This window comes from Carassius gibelio, chromosome A25 (assembly GCF_023724105.1).
Source record: "Carassius gibelio isolate Cgi1373 ecotype wild population from Czech Republic chromosome A25, carGib1.2-hapl.c, whole genome shotgun sequence".
Lineage (NCBI taxonomy): Eukaryota > Metazoa > Chordata > Actinopteri > Cypriniformes > Cyprinidae > Carassius > Carassius gibelio.
Window position 1 is genome coordinate 18,458,592 of NC_068395.1, and position 21,135 is coordinate 18,479,726.

Consider the following 21,135-nt stretch of genomic DNA (forward strand, 5'->3'; position numbering starts at 1 on the left):
TGTGGATCATTAGCAAAACTATGTTCCGACCATGTATCTGATCGATCTGATCAAGAAGAAATATATAGATTAGAAACAGAAGTGGACCGAGAACTGAACCTTGAGGTACACCACGAGAAGATCTACTGTTAGCAGATAGTTGAGATAAAATTATTGAATGGCGAACAGAATGAAAAGCTGCACTCAGATCAGATGGGCAAAAGGATGAGGGCACCAGAGTCAGAGGTCACCCACTACTCTTGAAAGAGTCTCTGTACTGTGGAGAGGACGAAAATCAGACTCCAACAGTGAACAGATTTCAAAATGTGACAAATTTGTCCCTTTTCTAATACTAGACCACAAGAGAAGCTTGGATAGGAGTTTACAGTTTCAGTGTATTATCAAGAACTGGGGTTATAGCAGGTAGTTTTAGTCCAGTAGCAAGGGATCTGTTTATCGTGTGCATGATAGGTAAAATCAGAAGGCTTTTGACTAAGTGTGTTGGTATTGGATCAAACACAATTACAGAGTTTGATATAACAGCTATTCAAACTGTATATGTATTAGTGAGTAAAAGTCTAGCTGGGAAGTAGAGAATTATGGGGGAGCAAATGAAGAGAATGACTGGTAGGTATTGTACATTTAATGTAGAAAAATATCTGAAGTTTCTGTAGTGATGGTGGTTTGACACGTTTCTTGATCTCAGAGAACAGAGTCCTGGATTTACACTATGCTTAGTTAATGACAGCATGCTTTCGTCGACACAGACATGAATCAACTTGTGATCACATGATCAGACAAGCACATGCCATGTGATGACATCATCAGCCACACGTCTGCACCCGCACATTCAAACGATGAGTCATGCAAACTCAACAGATGGCTTCATGTGGAAATCAACAAAATGATTCCAAAGCCAAATCAGAAGACAGATCAATGTGATCACACGACAGCATGCTACATGAACCTCACCACACACAAAAGCCCAGGGTATTGTGGGATGTGATGTGCTGTGTGTTTACCGTAGATCACCGTGGGGGTGGGCGGGGCCTCTGAGTGGGAGGGGTTAGAGGAGTGAAGAAGAGATGTGTTAATTTACAGACAATTACACACTTCTAGCTAAAATAATTGTAAAATGCTGTTCTGTTGAATGTGTGTTTGCTTTATATTATTTATTTAAATGTTTATTCATACATTTATTTTGTATTTATAATTTAGTTATTGATTTCAACCCACCGATTTTTTTTTGTTGTATTTAAATAATTGTTTTTATTATTTTATTTAATAAATTGTTTATTAAATATTATTAAAATGTTATTTGGATCGTTTAATAGTGTTTTTAGTTGGATTCTCTTGACAGTATTTAAAAAAACTGCTTCTCATTTTTATTTATTCAGTTTATAAATGAACTGTTATTAATTTATTAATTCATTTTACAAACATTTATTAATTAAAACCATTTAGATGTATTTATTTAAATTGTTATATTATTTATTTTGCCTTTTTTATGAACTGTTATTTACTTATTTAAAACATTGTTTTTTATTTATTATTTTAATTAATTGAACTTATTTAAATCATTGTTGATATCTATTTATTTATTAAAAAAAAAATCTTAATCAGTATAGTTAAATTAATCTTGTTTTAATTGTTATTATTATTATTTTTATTTTTATGTTAGCTTTTCTGTCAAAAAATCCCTCGTATCTGAATGAATCTGGAGATGCACTGGATCTAGTCACTTGGTTTTCATCACACAAAGAGCAGAAATCGTTCAGTACTCACTGAGCACCATGAGCTGAGTCCAGGCCGGGTCCTGGTCCAGCGTGGTGTTCACGACACATGTGTACATCCCCGTGTCGCTCTCTGTGTCTGTGATGGTCAGACTGTCTGAGTCCACTCTAAACCTGTTATCAGATACAAAACCCTCAGACCGGCTCCTCACATTACATCATCTAAAGATCTGCTTCATCAGCAGACTCAAACTGATCCTGTGAACGCTAATGACCTTTACATCTGCACAGGTGATTCTCATCATTTCTGCAACACCTGCTTCAACTGTTACTCACCTTTAGTGTGTTTGCAAGACAACAATATGAAACATTTCAAGGACACACTAAGAGATGGCTTTAAACCATGTATTGCTCTATTTTTGAGTTGTAAGAAATACTGGTTAATATTGTATGTCTTTCTTGAAATGTTCAGGCTTTTTCTCATTTTGACTCATAAACATACCAGCACAAATTCAACACTACTAATATTTTGTGGAATATGTGTATTAAATGTATAATATGATTGTGATGTTTGTTGATTTGATAAAGATATTTCATGGTTAAAGGCAGCTGCACAGAAACAAAAATAAAATATGAATTGATGTTAGTATGTTTATAGAATTGGCAGATACTGTTATCTTTGAAAATGATTAAACTTTGGTTTACTTAGCCCGAAGGAGTGACGTGGGGCCGCCCTCCTGTGGGCTCACCACCTGCAGGAGGGAGCGTAAGGGGCCGGTGCATAGAGGATCGGGCGACAGTCGAAGGCGAGACCCCCGACGACCCGATCTCTGGACACGGAATCTGGCTTTAGGGACGTGGAATGTCACCTCGTTGGCGGGGAAGGAGCCTGAGATTGTGCGGGAGGTCGAGAGGTACCGACTAGAGATAGTCGGGCTCACCTCAACGCACAGCTTGGGCTCTGGAACCACACTTCTTGAGAGAGGCTGGACTCTCTACCACTCTGGAGTTGCCCATGGTGAGAGGCGGAGGGCTGGAGTGGGTTTGCTAATAGCCCCCCAGCTCAGCCGCCATGTGTTGGAGTTTACCCCGGTGAACGAGAGGGTCGCTTCCCTGCGCCTTCGAGTCGGGGATAGGTCTCTCACTGTCGTTTGTGCCTACGGGCCGAATGGCAGTGCGGACTACCCGGCCTTCTTGGAGTCTCTGGGAGGGGTGCTGGAAAGTGCTCCGACTGGAGACTCCGTCGTTCTACTGGGGGACTTCAACGCTCATGTGGGCAGTGACAGTGACACCTGGAGGGGCGTGATTGGGAGGAACGGCCCCCCTGACCTGAATCCGAGCGGTGTTCTGTTATTGGATTTCTGTGCTAACCACGGTTTGTCCATAACGAACACCATGTTCAAGCATAAGGGTGTCCACCAGTGCACGTGGCACCAGGACACCCTTGGCCGGAGGTCGATGATCGACTTTGTGGTCGTGTCATCAGACCTTCGGCCATATGTCTTGGACACTCGGGTGAAGAGAGGGGCGGAGCTGTCAACTGATCACCACCTGGTGGTGAGTTGGATCCGATGGCGGGGGAGGAAGCTGGACAGACTCGGCAGACCCAAACGTACTGTGAGGGTCTGTTGGGAACGTTTGGCCGAGCCCCCTGTCAGAGAGATCTTCAACTCCCACCTCCGGCAGAGCTTCGACCGGATCCCGAGGGAGTCTGGAGATATTGAGTCCGAGTGGACCATGTTCTCCACCTCCATTGTCGCTGCGGCTGCTCGGAGCTGTGGCCGTAAGGTCTCCGGTGCCTGTCGAGGCGGCAATCCCCGAACCCGGTGGTGGACACCGGAAGTAAGGGATGCTGTCAAGCTGAAGAAGGAGTCCTATCGGGCCTGGATGGCTTGTGGGACTCCGGAGGCAGCTGACAGGTACCGGCAGGCCAAGCGGACTGCAGCCCGGGTAGTCGTGGAGGCAAAAACTCGGGCCTGGGAGGAGTTCGGTGAGGCCATGGAGAAGGACTATCGGTTGGCCTTGAAGAGATTCTGGCAAACTGTTCGACGCCTCAGGAGGGGGAAGCAGTGCCCTACCAACACTGTTTACAGTAGAGATGGGCACCTGTTGACCTCAACTGGGGATATCGTCGGGCGGTGGAAGGAATACTTCGAGGATCTTCTCAATCCCACCGACTTGTGTTCCGTTGAGGAAGCAGTGGCTGGGGACTCGGAGGAGCACTCGTCCATCACCCGGGCTGAAGTCATCGAGGTAGTTAAAAAGCTCCTCGGTGGCAAGGCACCGGGGGTGGACGAGATCCGCCCCGAGTACCTCAAGTCTCTGGATGTTGTGGGGCTGTCTTGGCTGGCACGCCTCTGCAACATCGCATGGCGGTTGGGGACAGTACCTCTGGACTGGCAGACCGGGGTGGTGGTCCCTCTTTTCAAGAAGGGGGACCGGAGAGTGTGTTCCAACTATAAGGGGATCACACTTCTCAGCCTCCCTGGAAAAGTCTATGCCAGGGTACTGGAGAGGAGAATTCGGCCGATAGTGGAACCTCGGATCCAGGAGGAACAGTGTGGTTTTCGTCCCGGTCGTGGAACACTGGACCAGCTCTATACCCTTTCCAGGGTGCTGGAGGGTTCATGGGAGTTTGCCCAACCAGTCCACATGTGTTTTGTGGACTTGGAGAAGGCATTCGACCGTGTTCCTCGCGACATCCTGTGGAGGGTGCTCCGGGAGTATGGGGTCGGCGGCTCCCTACTTAGGGCTGTTCGGTCCCTGTACGACCGGAGCAAGAGCTTGGTTCGCATTGCCGGCAGTAAGTCAGACCTGTTCCCGGTGCATGTTGGACTCCGGCAGGGCTGCCCTTTGTCACCGGTTCTGTTCATAATTTTTATGGACAGAATTTCTAGGCGCAGCCAAGGGCCGGAGAGTGTCCGGTTTGGGGACCATACGATTTCGTCGCTGCTTTTTGCGGATGATGTTGTCGTGTTGGCATCCTCAGACCAGGACCTTCAGTGTGCATTGGGACGGTTTGCAGCCGAGTGTGAATCGGCTGGGATGAGAATCAGCACCTCCAAGTCCGAGGCCATGGTTCTCAGTCGGAAAAGGGTGGATTGCCCACTTCAGGTTGGTGGAGAGGTCCTGCCTCAAGTGGAGGAGTTCAGGTATCTTGGAGTCTTGTTCACGAGTGAGGGAAGGATGGAACGTGAGATTGACAGACGGATCGGTGCAGCTTCTGCAGTAATGCGGTCGCTGTACCGGTCTGTCGTGGTGAAGAAGGAGCTGAGCTGTAAGGCAAAGCTCTCGATTTACCGGTCAATCTACGTTCCTACTCTCACCTATGGTCATGAGCTGTGGGTCATGACCGAAAGGACAAGATCCCGGATACAGGCGGCCGAAATGAGCTTTCTCCGTCGGGTGGCTGGGCGCTCCCTTAGAGATAGGGTGAGAAGCTCGGTCACTCGGGAGGAGCTCAGAGTAGAGCCGTTGCTCCTCCACATCGAGAGGAGCCAGCTGAGGTGGCTCGGGCATCTATTTCGGATGCCTCCTGGACGCCTTCCCAGGGAGGTGTTCCAGGCACGTCTCACCGGGAGGAGGCCCCGGGGAAGACCTAGGACACGCTGGAGGGACTATGTCTCCCGGCTGGCCTGGGAACGCCTCGGGGTCCCCCCGGAAGAGCTGGAGGAAGTGGCTAGGGAGAGGGAAGTCTGGGCGTCTCTGCTTAGACTGTTGCCCCCGCGACCCGGCCCCGGATAAGCGGAAGATGATGGATGGATGGATGGATGATTAAACTTTTTATTATTTAAATGATTGATGATTCAATTCTTATTATTTATCATCAGTTCACGCATGTTCAGTTTGCTGGGAATTTAACCTGTGATCTTGGTGTTGCGAGTGCAACGCTCTACTTCAGGAAAACACACTGAAGAAGCACATTTGTCACGTTTGTTCTTGTTTTCATGGAGTATTTTTGGTGGATTGGACTAATCAGTAACTTCACCCGGAACATAACAGTTGTAGCTGGGTTTTGAACATGGTGAGGTGTGTGAACAAGGCATCCGCGGGTGATTCTGTGGTTCTCAGACCTCTCATCATCAGGCAGCTCTCCGTCATCCTTCAGCCAGGTCATGGTGGGCACGAGGGACAGGTCGTGCTTGGCATTACACTCGAACACCACGTCCCTGTTCCTCTGGACCACCCGGTACTCCGGCGGCCTCAGGATCCTTGTGGGCTCTGAAGGGAGAGAAAACCTCTGTAATCCTGGAGCTGATAATGTCACACGAAGCAAGCAGAGCGTTTGAGCAGCTCATCGTGAGCTTCTGTCTCTCCTCAGGTCTAATGGTCCACCGGTGGATCGTTTACTAATGCTCTTTAAACAGCACACTTCCTGCTGTGCTCTTCAGAGAAGCACTTCAGTGCTGTTTGAAAGGTGAAAAACATGCAAGCTAAGGCCTGGAGCCTCCAAACACAATGTATGATGGGATACTGAAGCCATTAAGACCAATATCCATGTCTGTTCATTTTATAAGTGCAGCACAAACAAACACTGAAACACTCTCACAACTCAAAACACTTTCTCTTTCTAAGACAGAATTATTTAGACCAGAGGTTTCCATCATTAAGATGCCACAGACACCCAAATATAATTATCCACTAACCTACAATTTAAAAGGCTGCTATATATTTTCATGTAAAAAATGAAAACACAATTAATACTATGCAAAATAATTATGTAAAATAGTTTGGCTAAATATTTAGTTTATTTCGTTATTTAATTTATTCATTAAATACATTTATTTATTTATTTAAATTGTTTTAAATAAATGCAATCATTTTAAAAACATATATTATTTATATAATATTTTTCATTATTTTAATTAGTTTGTTCAATAATATTTTTATTATTTATTATTATTTATTTATTTATTTATTTATTTATTTATTTATTTATTTATTATTATTTTATTATTATTTATTTATTTTAAAATAAATAAATTTATTAACAAATATTAATTAATTAATTTATTTATTAAATCCATTTTCAATTAATTTTTTTTATGTTTCCTCAAAACTCTTTCCTTTTTTGTTTCCCGGTTCCAGCTGATTTAGAAGACTGAACGGTGTGAAGGGCTTCAGTGCTGAGGCCCTCACCTTTGACCTTCTGGTAGACATGGATCTCGGAGACGCCGAGGTTGTTCCTGGCCACACAGGTGTATTTCCCGCTGTTTGAGGGGTGGGACATGTGGATCTCCAGCACTCCGTTCTCATGGAACACACACACACACACACACATCTCACACACACACATGTTTGTTTTTGTGAAAAGTGGGGACATCCCATAGGCGTAATGATTTTTATACTGTACAAATTGTATATTCTATCGCCCTTCACCAACCCTACACCTAACCCTCACAGGAAACTTTGTGCATTTTTACTTTCTCAAAAAAACTCATTCTGTATGATATATAAGTGTTTTGAAAAATGGGGACTTATTTCCTCATAAGTCACCCTCTACTTGTAATACCTGTGTCATACCCATGTCATTATACAGAGTTGTGTCCTGATATGTCACAAAAACATGCCCACACAGAGACAAACAGACACACACACACACACACACACACACACACACTCAGAGAGAGACACACACACACACACACACACACACACTCAGAGAGAGACACACACACACACACACACACACACACGCACTCAGAGACACACACACACACACACACACTCAGAGAGAGACACACACACACACTCAGAGAGAGAGACACACACACACACACACACGCACACGCACTCAGAGACACACACACACACACACACACACACTCAGAGAGAGACACACACACACACACATACTCAGAGACAGACACAAGAGACAAGGAATCAAATTATATTTAAGGAAAGAAGTTTATTTTTCTTAAAGAGGTGCGTTCACTGTTTCAGCAGCTACCCTGAAACACAACAGACCTGAATCACACTGAAAACAGACAGCCTTATTATACTGTTATCACCCCCACTTCTTACAAGGCTCCTTCTCGGTAAATTTCCACTTAAATAAACCAAAACTAACTCTTTCAGAAAACACAATGGTCCTTCTGACCCCCTGGGCTTTTATTATCTTCACACCCGTGAGGTCAAAGGTCTTTATTTATGGATAACCCCTCTGATCTTTCCTGAGTAAATTGCCCACACTAAAGACTTCAAAGGCTCTTTGTTTTACTGTGTGATGTCTTCGTTGCATTTCAGGTGATAAACATACATACTGAGAGAGAAACACAAGTTAAATCAAAAGGAAAAACAAAAATATATGAAAACCCACTAAATGTCTAAGAAAGTAAATAACTAAGAGTAAAATATAAATTTTTCTACAACAATTCCTCCTCTTTATCATTCTCTGATAAACGATTTGGATTGATTAACATTAGTTTTGATTAAAACAACTTAAAAACTCGTTTGTTTTTAATTCTATGCAAACTCGTACATGATTATAATATCGAAAACGTAAATTATTATAATTGTTTCAAGTCATTTCATCAAAGTGATTTTTTTTTTTTTTTTTGTGTAAATGTCATCATTTTCGTCACTCTCATAATCATCACAATTGTGTTCACTATCTCTTGGATAAGCAGTCAGTCTTACTGCTTGTATGGGTGTCCCAGCCCTGACTTATCTCTGTACTAAGATGGAAATACATCTCATAATTCATTGCAAGCAAAACATGATCAGAATTCTCTCTCTGACCTTCACTGCCGTGTGTGTTCTCAGCAAAACTTGTAATGGCCCTCGCCACCGTTTCGCCCTCCAGTTCTTCCTCCTCAGGTCACGAATTACCACATAATCCCCCTGCCTGAACTTATGCAGAAACATCTCAGCAACCTTCCTCTGGGCAGCTTTCACCTGCACACAACTGTTGGATAACAGACAAGACATTTCTTTGCAGTAATTCAACATTTCATTTTCACACACATCCATTGATGGAACCCTGCGTTTTTCCTCCTTCTATTCCCATGAATGGTGGTCTACCAAAGAGAATTTAGAATGTCCTCAAATTAGTTTTGACTATCTTTCTCATTCTCATGTACAATAACACGGTTGGGAGTGCTTTCACCCATGAGAGTCCAGTTTCCTCACAACACTTTGCCAATTTGTTCTTTACCGTCTGATTTTCCCGTTGAATAGTGCCACTGCTGGCCTAATGTGAAAGGCGCAATGTGTTCTTATATCAATTCCTAAGAACTGACCCACCTGTTTTATTGCCTCATTGACAAAATGTGTACTCAAACGGCCCTTCTAGGTCTGGTTGGGATACCAGTTGCGTTCTGACACCTTGTGCCACATTGTGTGTATTACAGATAACACATCTTTTTTTTTTTTTGGCGAATATTGTGAAGCCCTTGGTAAACCACAATTCTTTCATCTGTGCAATAATTCCCCCTTTTGATACATGGTCTAACCCATGTGTCAACTTAGCATAATGTTGAAAGAAATGTTTGGGAAAACGAGGCGTTCCAACAACGGATCTCCACACGCTATTAACAGCCTGATGCCTTCCAGTTGTTCTTCTCAGCTCCTGTGGAAAAAGACTGCATGCTCTGTAAACAAGGAGAAATGTAATGCATGTCTAAAAGTTCTGGATGTGGTGTGCACACCTGTTTGAGTGCTGACAGACAACAGTGATGTTCCTCACCATCCTCCTGTGTGGGCAGAAGGGTGGCAGGATTCAAAGTTGTGCATCGTTTTACAGTTATGTTTGGTATGTCCAACAAAATTGTATGATACCTCAGCCATCGGGCTGTAGACAAATGTGACGTTCTCTGCTCTTGCAAAATCATGGATACTGCGTGTGGAACCATTAAAGTCAAATCAGAGTAGCCTACAAATTCTCTTGAGGCCATCACAGCCAGCTCGGCTGCTGCCCCTGCTCTCAGGGAGTGTGGAAGTCCTGCAGCTACAGAATCAAGTTTCGCTGAAAAATAGGCCACAGGTCACAGTCTGTCACCATGAGTCTGCAAGAGAACAGAAGACATAAAACCATTCTTTTCATCAACCATCTGTACAAGCGGGCAGTTTATGATAGGAAGGGCTAAAGTTGGAGCCAGAGTCAATTGCACTTTCATGTTATCAAATGCTTCCTCAGCCTTGCTTGTCCAGACAAGTCTGTCACCTGACCTCTATGGCAAGCCAAATTAACTTTTATTCATTCGCAGGATATGTATTCTTGATATCAACAATTCAATTTTTACTAGTGACAATGTTAATTCTTGATATCAACAATTACATTTCCACTAGTAACAATTATAATTTTTGATATCAACAATTACATTTCCACTAGTAACAATGTTAATTTTTGATATCAGGAATTAGATTTCTACTAGTAACAATTGCTATTTTTGATATCAACAATTCAATTTTTACTAGTGACAATGTTAATTCTTGATATCAACAATTACATTTCCACTAGTAACAATTATAATTTTTGATATCAACAATTACATTTCCACTAGTAACAATGTTAATTCTTGATATCAGGAATTGTATTTTCACTAGTTAAATGTCACCATAGGCTTCCATTCAAATTTAATTGTTGATATCAAGAATTGCTTTCTTACTAGTTGAAATTCCGATTTCACATATCAGAAATACAATTCTTACTAGTAAAGACCTTTATTTTTGATATCAGTAATCACATGGTTACTAGTAAAGACGTCTATTCTTGATATCAACAATTTAATTGTTGATATCAACAATTTAATTCTTGATATCAACAATTTAATTGTCACTAGTGCCAATGTTCATTTCTGATATCATGAATGTAATTGTTACTAGTAAGAATGCCATTTTAGATATCAGAAATTACCCTCCCAATTGTTGATATCAGAAATACATTTTCAGATATCAGAAATGAACAGTGTCACTAGTAACAATTACATTTTTGATATCAAGAATTAACATTTCAACTAGTAACAACTAAATTGTTGATATAAAGAATTCACATTTTTACTAGTAAAAATGTAATTGTTGATATCAAAAATTATATTTTTACTAGTAAGAAATACAAAGCTGATATGTGAATTTAGAATTGTAACTAGTAACAAATGCATTTTGATATCTGTAATAGTTTTGGCGCCGTTTTAACATTTAAACATGTGAATTGTTGATATCAACAATTTAATTCTTGATAACAACAATTTAATTGTTGATATCAATAATTGAATTCTTGATATCAACAATTACATTTCCACTAGTAACAACACCTATTCTTGATATCAACAATGACGTCATCACTCGCAGAAATAAGTTTATCATATCAACAATGAAATTACAACTAGTAATAGACTTAATTCTTGATATCAGTAACTTAATTCTTACATGTTAAAATTGCATTTTCACTAGTAAAAATTGTAATTTAAGATATCATTAATTCCTTTTTGGATATGTGCATATCAATGAACCCCTTTTTGGATATGTGCATAATTTAATGACGAGTCCAACCCTTTATGAATGTTTATGGCGGATAGACGACAAGGTAAAGAGTCCAACAGAGAATGGGCACATTCGATTGCCCTCTCATGAAAATAATACGCTCCTGTAGGCTATTTTTAATAATTATTTTGTTTTTATTTTGGCACAGATTATGTAACTCCGCCTACCAACGTGTGGTAGTGTTAAACAATAATATAAAGAGACACTATGTGGTGCAGATGGTAAAGCATGAAGCAGTTGAGTTTTTGACGTGATGGACCCGGTTCGATTCCGCCTTCTGCCGATCTGTTTCTTCACCCTTTTCACATCCCCTATCACATCGAAAGGCATATATTTTCAATAAAACTCAACGAAATTATCGAAAACTGGAAAATAACGTGGATATTGTGTAATGCTAGGGCTAGTTGTAGGGCTCCATTTAATCATTTGTAAATAAAAAGTATAATTTACACTCAATATGTTATTATTGTAGCCTATACTGTTTTATAATGTAGCCTACTACAATAATGAGGTGCACATATTGGCCACTACTTGCACTATGTAGCACAAACAGCATCAAACTACTATTACTGTAAGAAATACTCATATTATTAAATAGGGTAAATACAATCTATTGCTAATAAAATATGCTATTTTCACTAAGTGTAAATATAATTCATTGTATTCAAATAGCCCCTGCCAAAATCAAATTCTAAACTATCAGCCAATTCAACTGGAAGATTAAGGCTGTTGTATTAAGCTTTCAGATTATAAGGATTCTTCTAAGCCTTTTTCAGTTTTATTTACATTTACATTTAATAATTTAGCAGACGCTTTTATCCAAAGCGACTTACAAATGAGAACAATAGAAGCAGTCAGGTCAACAAGAGAACAAAAACAGTATACAAGTGCCATGACAAGTCTCAGTTAGTCTAGTACAGAATGCATAGCCAGGTTTTTTTTTTTTTTTTATATTAAATATGAAAAGAAAGAAAAGTGCTAGTATTAGTTGGTTAAATGCTGGCAAAAAAGATGAGTCTCAAGATATTTCATGAAAATGAGTAAAAACTCAGCTGTACGAATTGAGATTGGGAGGTCATTCCACCAGCTGGGCACAGTTCAGGAAAAGGTCTGTGAGAGTGATTTTGAACTTCTTTAGGATGGCACCACAAGGCATCGTTCACTTGCAGAGTGCAAACTTCTGGAGGGCACATATGATTTAACCAGATTTAACCAGAGTTTAGGTATGTTGGTGTCGTGCCAGTGGTCGTCTTGTAGGAAAGCATCAGTCCCTTGAATTTGATGCGAGCGGCTACTGGTAGCCAGTGTAACTTGATCAGGAGAGGATTAACGTCAGCTTTTTTTGACTCATTAAAGACAACCCTTGCTGCTGCATTCTGGATCAGTTACAAAAGCTTGATAGTACATGCAGGAAGAGCCAGGAGAGCATTACAATAGTCCAGTCTGGAGAGTAGGAGAGCTTGGACAAGAAGTTCTGTGGCTTGCTCTGACAGGAAGGGTCTAATCTTCCTAATGTTGTATAAGGCAAATCTGCAGGACCGGCTCGTTGTAGCAATGTGGTCTGTGAAGTTTAACTGATGATCCATCATAACTCATAGGTTTCTGACTGAATTGAAAATAAATGCAATAAATGTGTATAACCGTAGTGTAGCGACAGTAGTTTAATATTATTGGTGTGCATAGAAATATGTTTAAAGCTTGTAGATAATTTACCCCAATAAAACAAACTTGATTAAATATACAGTATACATATATAAATAAATATACAGAGTACACTCCTCACATTTTTGTAAACGTTTTATTATACCTTTTCATGTGACAACACTGAAGAAATGACACTTTGCTACAATGTAAAGTAGTGAGTGTACAGCTTGTATAACAGTGTAAATTTACTGTGCCCTCAAAATAACTCAACACATACCCATTAATGTCTAAAGCGCTGGCCACAAAAGTGAGTACACCACTAAGTGAAAATGTTCAAATTGGGCCCATTAGCCATTTTCTCTCCCTGGTGTCATGTGACTCGTTAGTGTTTCGAGATCTCAGGTGTGAATGGGGAGCAGGTGTGTTAATCTGGTGTTATAGCTCTCACTCTCTCATACTGGACACTGGAAGTTCAACACGACACCTCATGGCAAAGAACTCTCTGAGGATCTGAAAAAAAGAATTGTTGCTCTACATAAAGATGACGTAGGCTATAAGAACATCGCCAAGACACTGAAACTGAGCTGCAGCATGGTGGTTTAACAGGATAGATTTCACTCAAAACAAGCCTCGCCTGTCAGTGCTCAGACTGCATCAGATTGGTCTGCAGGGCTGTCGTCCCAGAAGGAAGCCTCTTCTGAAGATGATGCACAAGAAAGCCTGCAAACAGTTTGCTGAAGACAAGCAGACTAAAGACATAGATTACTGGAACCATGTCCTGTGATCTGATGAGACCAAAATAAACGTATTCCCTTCAGATAGTGTCAAGCGTGTGGCGGCGACCAGGTGAGGAGTACAAAGACAATGTGTCTTGCCTTCAGTCAAGCATGGTGGTGGAAGTGTCATGGTCTGGGGCTGCATGAGTGCTGCCGGCACTGGGGAGATACAGTTCACTGAGGGAACCATGAATGTCAACATGTAATGTGAAATACTGAAGCAGAGCATGATCCCCTCCCTTTGGAGACTGGGCCACAGGGAAGTATTCCAACAGGATAACAACCCCAAACACACCTTCAAGACGACCACTGCATTCCCAAAGAGGCTGAGGTGAAAGGTGATGGATTGGTCAAGCATGGGCATCCTCAAATGCAAGGTGGAAGAGCACAAGGTCTCTAAGATCTGGAAGAGGACTCCAGTGGCAAAATGTGAAGCTCTGGAGAAATCCAAGCCCAAGGTTTCATGGGCTTTCATAAGATTGAAATGGCTGAGACAGACATGAGTTAGAGGTTCAATAGACTTTATCATTCCTCTTGTCCACCGCTGCTTCATAATGCATATTAGGACACGACTCATTCAGGTAGCCAGCGATATTAAAAAAAAAAAAAAAAAAAAAAAAAAAAAGGTCCAGTAAAACGTTTGTATGATGCATTATCCCCTTTATTGTTTTTCCTTTTGGTTATTGTTTATTTTTTATTTGATGTATAAGAAGAAAGTGTAATAAAACCAAAAATAAACACCTGAAAAAACGACATGAAGTCACTTTTAAAACTAAAGGAATGCCTTGTTTATTTTTCCTTTTAATTATCCGAAGGACTTGGTGGCCAATAAAAAGAAACAGCATCAATTTACTTTTTTACAATTAACAAAAAAAATAAAATAAAAATAATAATAATAATAATAATCCAGTCATAATATAATTTTGAAGTTTCAACGAAAAAATAAATTAAATAAAGGAGGAGCCGTTTCTGCACGTGGAAGTTCTTCTGCCATCTTTGGCCAATGCTGACGCTTGAACGAGGGGTGTAGGAAAGTCTCATTAATATTCATGATCCCCTTTATTTTTGATATCAGTAATCACGTGGTTACTAGTACAGACGTCGATTCTTGATATCAACAATTTAATTCTTGATATCAACAATTTATTTGTCACTAGTAACAATGTTAATTCTTGATATCAACAATTCGATTTTCACTAGTTAAAATGTTGATTCTTGATATCAGGAATTAGATTTCTACTAGTAACAACTGCTATTTTTGATATCAACAATTTAATTTCAGGAATTATATTTTCACTAGTTAAATGTCACCATAGGCTTCCATTCAAATTTAATTGTTGATATCAAGAATTACTTTCTTACTAGTTGAAATTCCGATCTCACATATCAGAAATACAATTCTTACTAGTAAAGACCTTTATTTTTGATATCAGTAATCACACGTACTGACGTCGATTCTTGATATCAACAATTTAATTGTTGATATCAACAATTTAATTCTTGATATCAACAATTACATTTTCACTAGTAACGACACGTATTCTTGATATCACAAATGACGTCATCAGAAATGCAAAAATGCGTTTATCATATCAAAAATGAAATTACAACTAGTAATACACATAATTCTTGATATCTTTAACTTAATTGTTACATGTTAAAATTACATTTTTACTAGTAAAAATTGTTATTTTAGTTATCATGAATTCCTTTTTGGATATGTGCATAGCAATGAACTCCTTTTTGGATATGTGCATAATTTAATGACAAGTGCAACCTTTTATGAATGTTTATGGCGGATAAACTTCAAGATACAGAGCACAAAAGAGAATGGGCACATTCGATTGCCCTCTCATGAAAATAAAACGCTCCTGTAGGCTATTTTTAATAATTATTTTGTTTTTATTTCAGATGGATGCAGATGGTTAAACGCCAGGCATATGCGTTTTGACGCAACAGACCCGGGTTCGATTCCACCTTTTGCCGAGCTCTTTCTTTATCCTTTTCACGTCCCGTATCACATCGGAAAGGCATGTATTTTCAATAAAACTCAACGAAATTATCGAAAAGTGAAAAATAACATGGATATTGTGTAAGGTTAGGGCTAGTTGTAGGAGCTCCGGAAAGTTACCGTTTGGATGGCATTTAATTTCAAATTAAATAGCATTAGTGTGCATTGCATACATTAGAAATACATCGATTAAAATTGGCAACCAGACTTATGACGTTATATTACTTAACATTTATTTAAGACACTTTTTCGATTATATATCGAAAGCAATTTAGAGAGAAATGGCTATGTGGAATCTGTGTACTAGGAATATGTCACTACATTTCAGTTCACCCAGTAGCCTATTGCAGGCGGTGTTATGCTAAATAGAGTGTGGTGCTGATGTGCATGTTTCTAATCTTTTTCCGCTTTTATTTATACAGTTGTGTTTGTATTTATTGGCGTTTTCAGCTGTTTGCCATGTATGAATTATTCAGAATGATTCTTTTAATAAAACATGTTTGTTTTTTTTTGTTTCTCACCGTCATTGTGAATTGTACCTTGTTTAATCGGTTCTGTGCATTACTGTAACTTCACGGTATTATTGGAACAACTGTATAGATTGTGGGTATAATAGAAGTAAGTACTTTTCTTTTTTTCTAGAGTCTTACATTACAGATTGTAGGGATTGTTGGACTGGCTGGCTTTGAGTACACCTCACACGTTTCGTATTTTAATATACCTTTTCATATGATAGTACTGAAGAAATTACACTTTGCTACAATGTAAAGTAGTGAGTATACAGCTTGTATAACAGTGCACATTTATTTACCATTCCTCTTGTTCACCCATGCTTCAAGAACCGGATAACATGTTATATGAAAAAGTATTCCTTTTAGGACACGACTCATTCATGTAGCCAACGATATAAAAAAAAAAAAAAAAAAAAAAAGTACAGTAAACCGTTTGTATGATGCATTGTTATCTGTTATATTTTTTCCTTTAGATGTATTTTTTATTTGATGTATTAGAAGAAAGTGTAATAAAAACAAAAATAAACACCTGAAAAAGTGACATGAAGTTATTTTTAAAACTAAATTAATGCCTTGTTCACTTTTCCTTTAATTATCCGGAGGACTTGGTGGCCAATAAAAGGAAACAGCATAAATGTAATTTATTTTTTTTTTTCATTTTTTTTTTTTACAATTAACAATTTTTTTTACAAATGAATCCAGCCATAATATAATTTTTCAAGTTTCACTGACAAAAATAAATAAAGGAGGAACTTTTTCTGCACATGGACGTTCTTCTGCCATCTTTGGCCAATGCTGAAAAAGGAGGAGTGTCGAAAATCTCATTAATATTCATGATCTCATTACCATAGCTATTCTTACATGTAAAAATGGCATTTCTACATATCTGTAAAAGTATTTTTACTAGTTAAAATGTTATTTAAGATATCAGTAATTCTATTTTCACTAGTTGCAAGGACAATTTCAGATATCTACTGCCTTTGTTGATATCAATAATTACTTTGTTACTAGTAAAAATGTGAATTCTTGATATCAATAATTTAGTTGTTACTAGTTGAAATGTTAATTCTTGATATCAGAAAATGTATTTCAACATGTTACAATTGTTATTTTTGATATCTGAAAAATAATTTCTGATATCAATATAATTTCTGATATCTAAAATGGCTTTCTTACTAGTAACAATTACATTCATGATATCAGAAATGAACATTGTCACTAGTAACAATTAAATTGTTGATATCAAGAATTAAATTGTTGATATCAAGAATAGACGTCTTTACTAGTAACCATGTGATTACTGATATCAAAAATAAAGGTCTTTACTAGTAAGAATTGTATTTCTGATATGTGAAATCAGAATTTCAACTAGTAAGAAAGTAATTCTTGATATCAACAATTAAATTTGAATGGAAGCCTATGGTGACATTTAACTAGTGAAAATACAATTCCTGATATCAAGAATGAACATTGTTACTAGTGGAAATTGAATTGTTGATATCAAAAATAGCAATTGTTACTAGTAGAAATCTAATTCCTGATATCAAGAATTAACATTTTGACTAGTAAAATTGAATTGTTGATATCAAGAATACATATCCTGCGAATGAATAAAAGTTAATTTGGCTTGCCTATTGGCATTCCCAGGTTAAAAATAATTGATATCAAGAATTAACATTGTTACTAGTTGAAATATAATTCCTGATATCAAGAATTAGCATTGTTACTAGTGGAAATGTAATTGTTGATATCAAGAATTAACATTGTTACTAGTGAAAATGTAATTGTTGATATCAAAAATTCTAATTGTTACTAGTGGAAATGTAATTGTTGATATCAAGAATTAACATTGTTACTAGTGAAAATTGAATTGTTGATATCAAGAATACATATCCTGCGAATGAATAAAAGTTAATTTGGCTTGCCATAGACCTCAGCCTTTTCCCTGTCATTAGGGCTTGTAAAGGCTGCTCAAAAATGGCATAATTAGGGATGAATGTTCTGCAGTAAGCACACATCCCCAAGAATGACAGCATCAGTTTCTTTGTAACTGGTTTTGGGACCTCTTTTATGGCCCGCACCCATTTCTCAGACAGTGCTTTGCTATTTGGTTTGATCACATGTCCCAGGAAGGTTACTTCCTGTTTCACAAACTGCAGCTTTAAAAGACTAACCTTGTGCCCCCCTGCTCAAGATGCTTCAGGAGAGTCACAGCGTCGGCAATGCAAATAGTTTTCTCTTTGGCACAGATTAATGAATCATCACTCTCAGAAATAACAAACGTATGTTTAAAGCAATACCAGCAACACTTGGAGTGAAGACGTCTAAATAATCTGGACACGGAAATGAAAAAAATAATCTGGTTTACTTTTATCTGAGAACAAAATCATTACTTCCTGGGAAACTGGAACAAAGGATTAATAAAAATGAATAAATAAAGTTGCTGCAACTCTTGTTTTCCTCCAGAATAAATGCCTTTCTTGTCTCGGAGCACACAAATGGAAAGCAATAAACACACGCTATCATCTTATCTTGCATTCGCAGTTGAGTGTTTACAGTATGTTTTAATGCACATTTTAAGATTTTATGTGCATCATGACAATTCCAGTGTTTATACATTTATTTATTTATTTTTAATGCAATATCTTAAAATTTACATGAAAACGTGGATGGAGACCCCCCCCCCATCTTCTTAGGAAATAAAAAAGAATTTACATTTTAGAAAACTTCTTTAATAATTTTTATCAGGAGTTTGTCTCATTATCATATCATGTGGTTAGGGTTGGGTCTTATCATCTGAGCGTAATGGATTCATGATTAATCTGAATTAATCTGTCACTGATTGGATGTTGAGCTGTGGGAGTGGCACTGTAACAGGGGCGGAGTTTAGGAGCACTGAGTGATTGGAGAAGACCAGCATACAGCTTGACTGAAGATCCAGTTTGAGGAAACATTACAGGTTCAAAACATTTATATATGGTCACTAACATGCATTCAGAAAACAGGGTGAATTTCATTTGACTTACTGTTGTCCATCCAGAATATGATGGGCAGCAATGCAGAATTAAAGACTGTCCCTTCCGTGCAATGATTGGATTGACTCTCTCTTTAGACAACAGAGGAGATCCTGCAGAAACAGGAATGATCACATGACTCAGCACAAGTGTGAAGGTGACGCTTGAAGGGATGGATTACCCAAAAATTGACATTTGCTGTTAATTTTCTTACCCCCAGTCCATTCAGGATGAAGATGCCATTTTTCCTCAGTAGAACAGTAAAGAAGAGTTTAATTGAAACTGGTCCTTGATTACCCTTACGAAAAATAACCATGGTTTTATTATAGTAAAACAGTAGTAACCCATGGTTTTTTGGCGTATTGACTGCCATTTGTAAAACCACAGATTTACTACAAATACCATGGTTAAACTATGGTTAATATAGCAAAACCATGGTTAATTTGTGGTTACCATGGTTTAACTACAGTAACCATGGTTTTTTGGTTTTATTTGTAGTAAAACCATGGTTAATTTTCGTAAGGGTAATAAGGTAGGGCTATCCTCAGCTTAAGATTTTTCTGGTCCACTAGTAATCATTCATTTTAAATATTAGTCGTCTAATCGCACATTTTTTAATAAACCATTCAAAACATTTTAATGAGCCTTTAATTACCTAAGTACATAGCCTAACAGGCCCTCAAGCACAGGTATAAAGCTTGCCACAGCACACCGGCAGAAGTATTGATTATGATTGTGTCAGGGTAAAACAGTCAGGAGACTGCAATAACATTTTAATATTTTGATAAACCAGTGCTTTCTTAGTTGTCAGTTTAAGAAATTGAAGTCAGCGACTCTGACTCCTCATCTCCTGTTTCATACGGATTACATCATCTGAGGATTTGTTTTCCATTTAAATTGGTGCATTTGAAAGTAGACATTTCATATATTTTTTATGTATGTAAAGTAAAGATATAGACTACACGGTGTTACGCGCTCAAGTTTTACAGAGACAGAAGAAAGCGCATCCTATTTCCTTTCATTATTTCACAAAAGCACAATTTGATTTTATTGTGAGTACACACAAATAAACATGAAAGATGTATTACTCTTATCTGTATGTCCAAAAATGAGCAGTATTTTAAGAGTAAGTGATCTGTCCTGCAGTGATCTACTGTTCAGCTTCACACTCCACACACACACTTGAACAGCACACACTTCTCTAGGATAGCATCAGATTAAGCGGCCAATACTGCGAATACTGCGAATACTTCACATATTTCAGATGATAAGCCATATTTGTGGTGGATGAATGATAGGCGAGTGTTTGGATGTCCTGCCCGATGTGAATGATCTGTCCTTCGACTGAGTGCTATCGCATCTGGAGGTTTTATTTTTTCCTGCGACTAAGCAACTAATAAATTTTGGTTGAGCAAGCCTCTTCTAGTCGACTAATGATTAGTCAAATACTATTAGTACCTAATAAAATCCATCAACTGTGTAAGGCAACACAAAATGATCTGTGCAGGAAAGTGAACATTATTTACAACATGATTACAAAAGTGAGTTTTGTAGATCTGTGCTTTCATGCAGTTCAATCTGATTCTGTGAATTGGTTCAGCTTGTTCACCAACAAAAACCGATTCAAAAGAATAATTTGTGAACCAGACATCACTTCAGACCATTTGTGGTTTACAGGTAATAATGCTTTAAGGAATGTTCAGTTTCCTGCACAGAGCAATCTTTTCACTTCATAAGATCTCAATTTATCATCCGGAGCCACGAGTATTATATTTGTATCACCTCAAAGTGACGTAGCCATTGACTTGCATTATATGAATCACCAAGGAGCACTGTATCAGCTAAAATCTTCTCTACTCCACTACTCAAGAGACATCCTGGAAGGCCTGAGGGTGAGTGAACGAACAGCAAATGTTCACTTTTGGGTGACCTTCAACTGAAGATGAGAAAAATGGGAGAGTGTTGAGGAGAGAGATCTAAACA

General features: G+C 38.6%; 1 pseudogene; it reads right to left on the reverse strand.

The window, feature by feature from the left end:
* The window catches only part of LOC127946921 (neuronal cell adhesion molecule-like), a 56,993-nt pseudogene that overhangs the window by 14,025 nt on the left and 21,833 nt on the right, over positions 1 to 21,135 (reverse strand).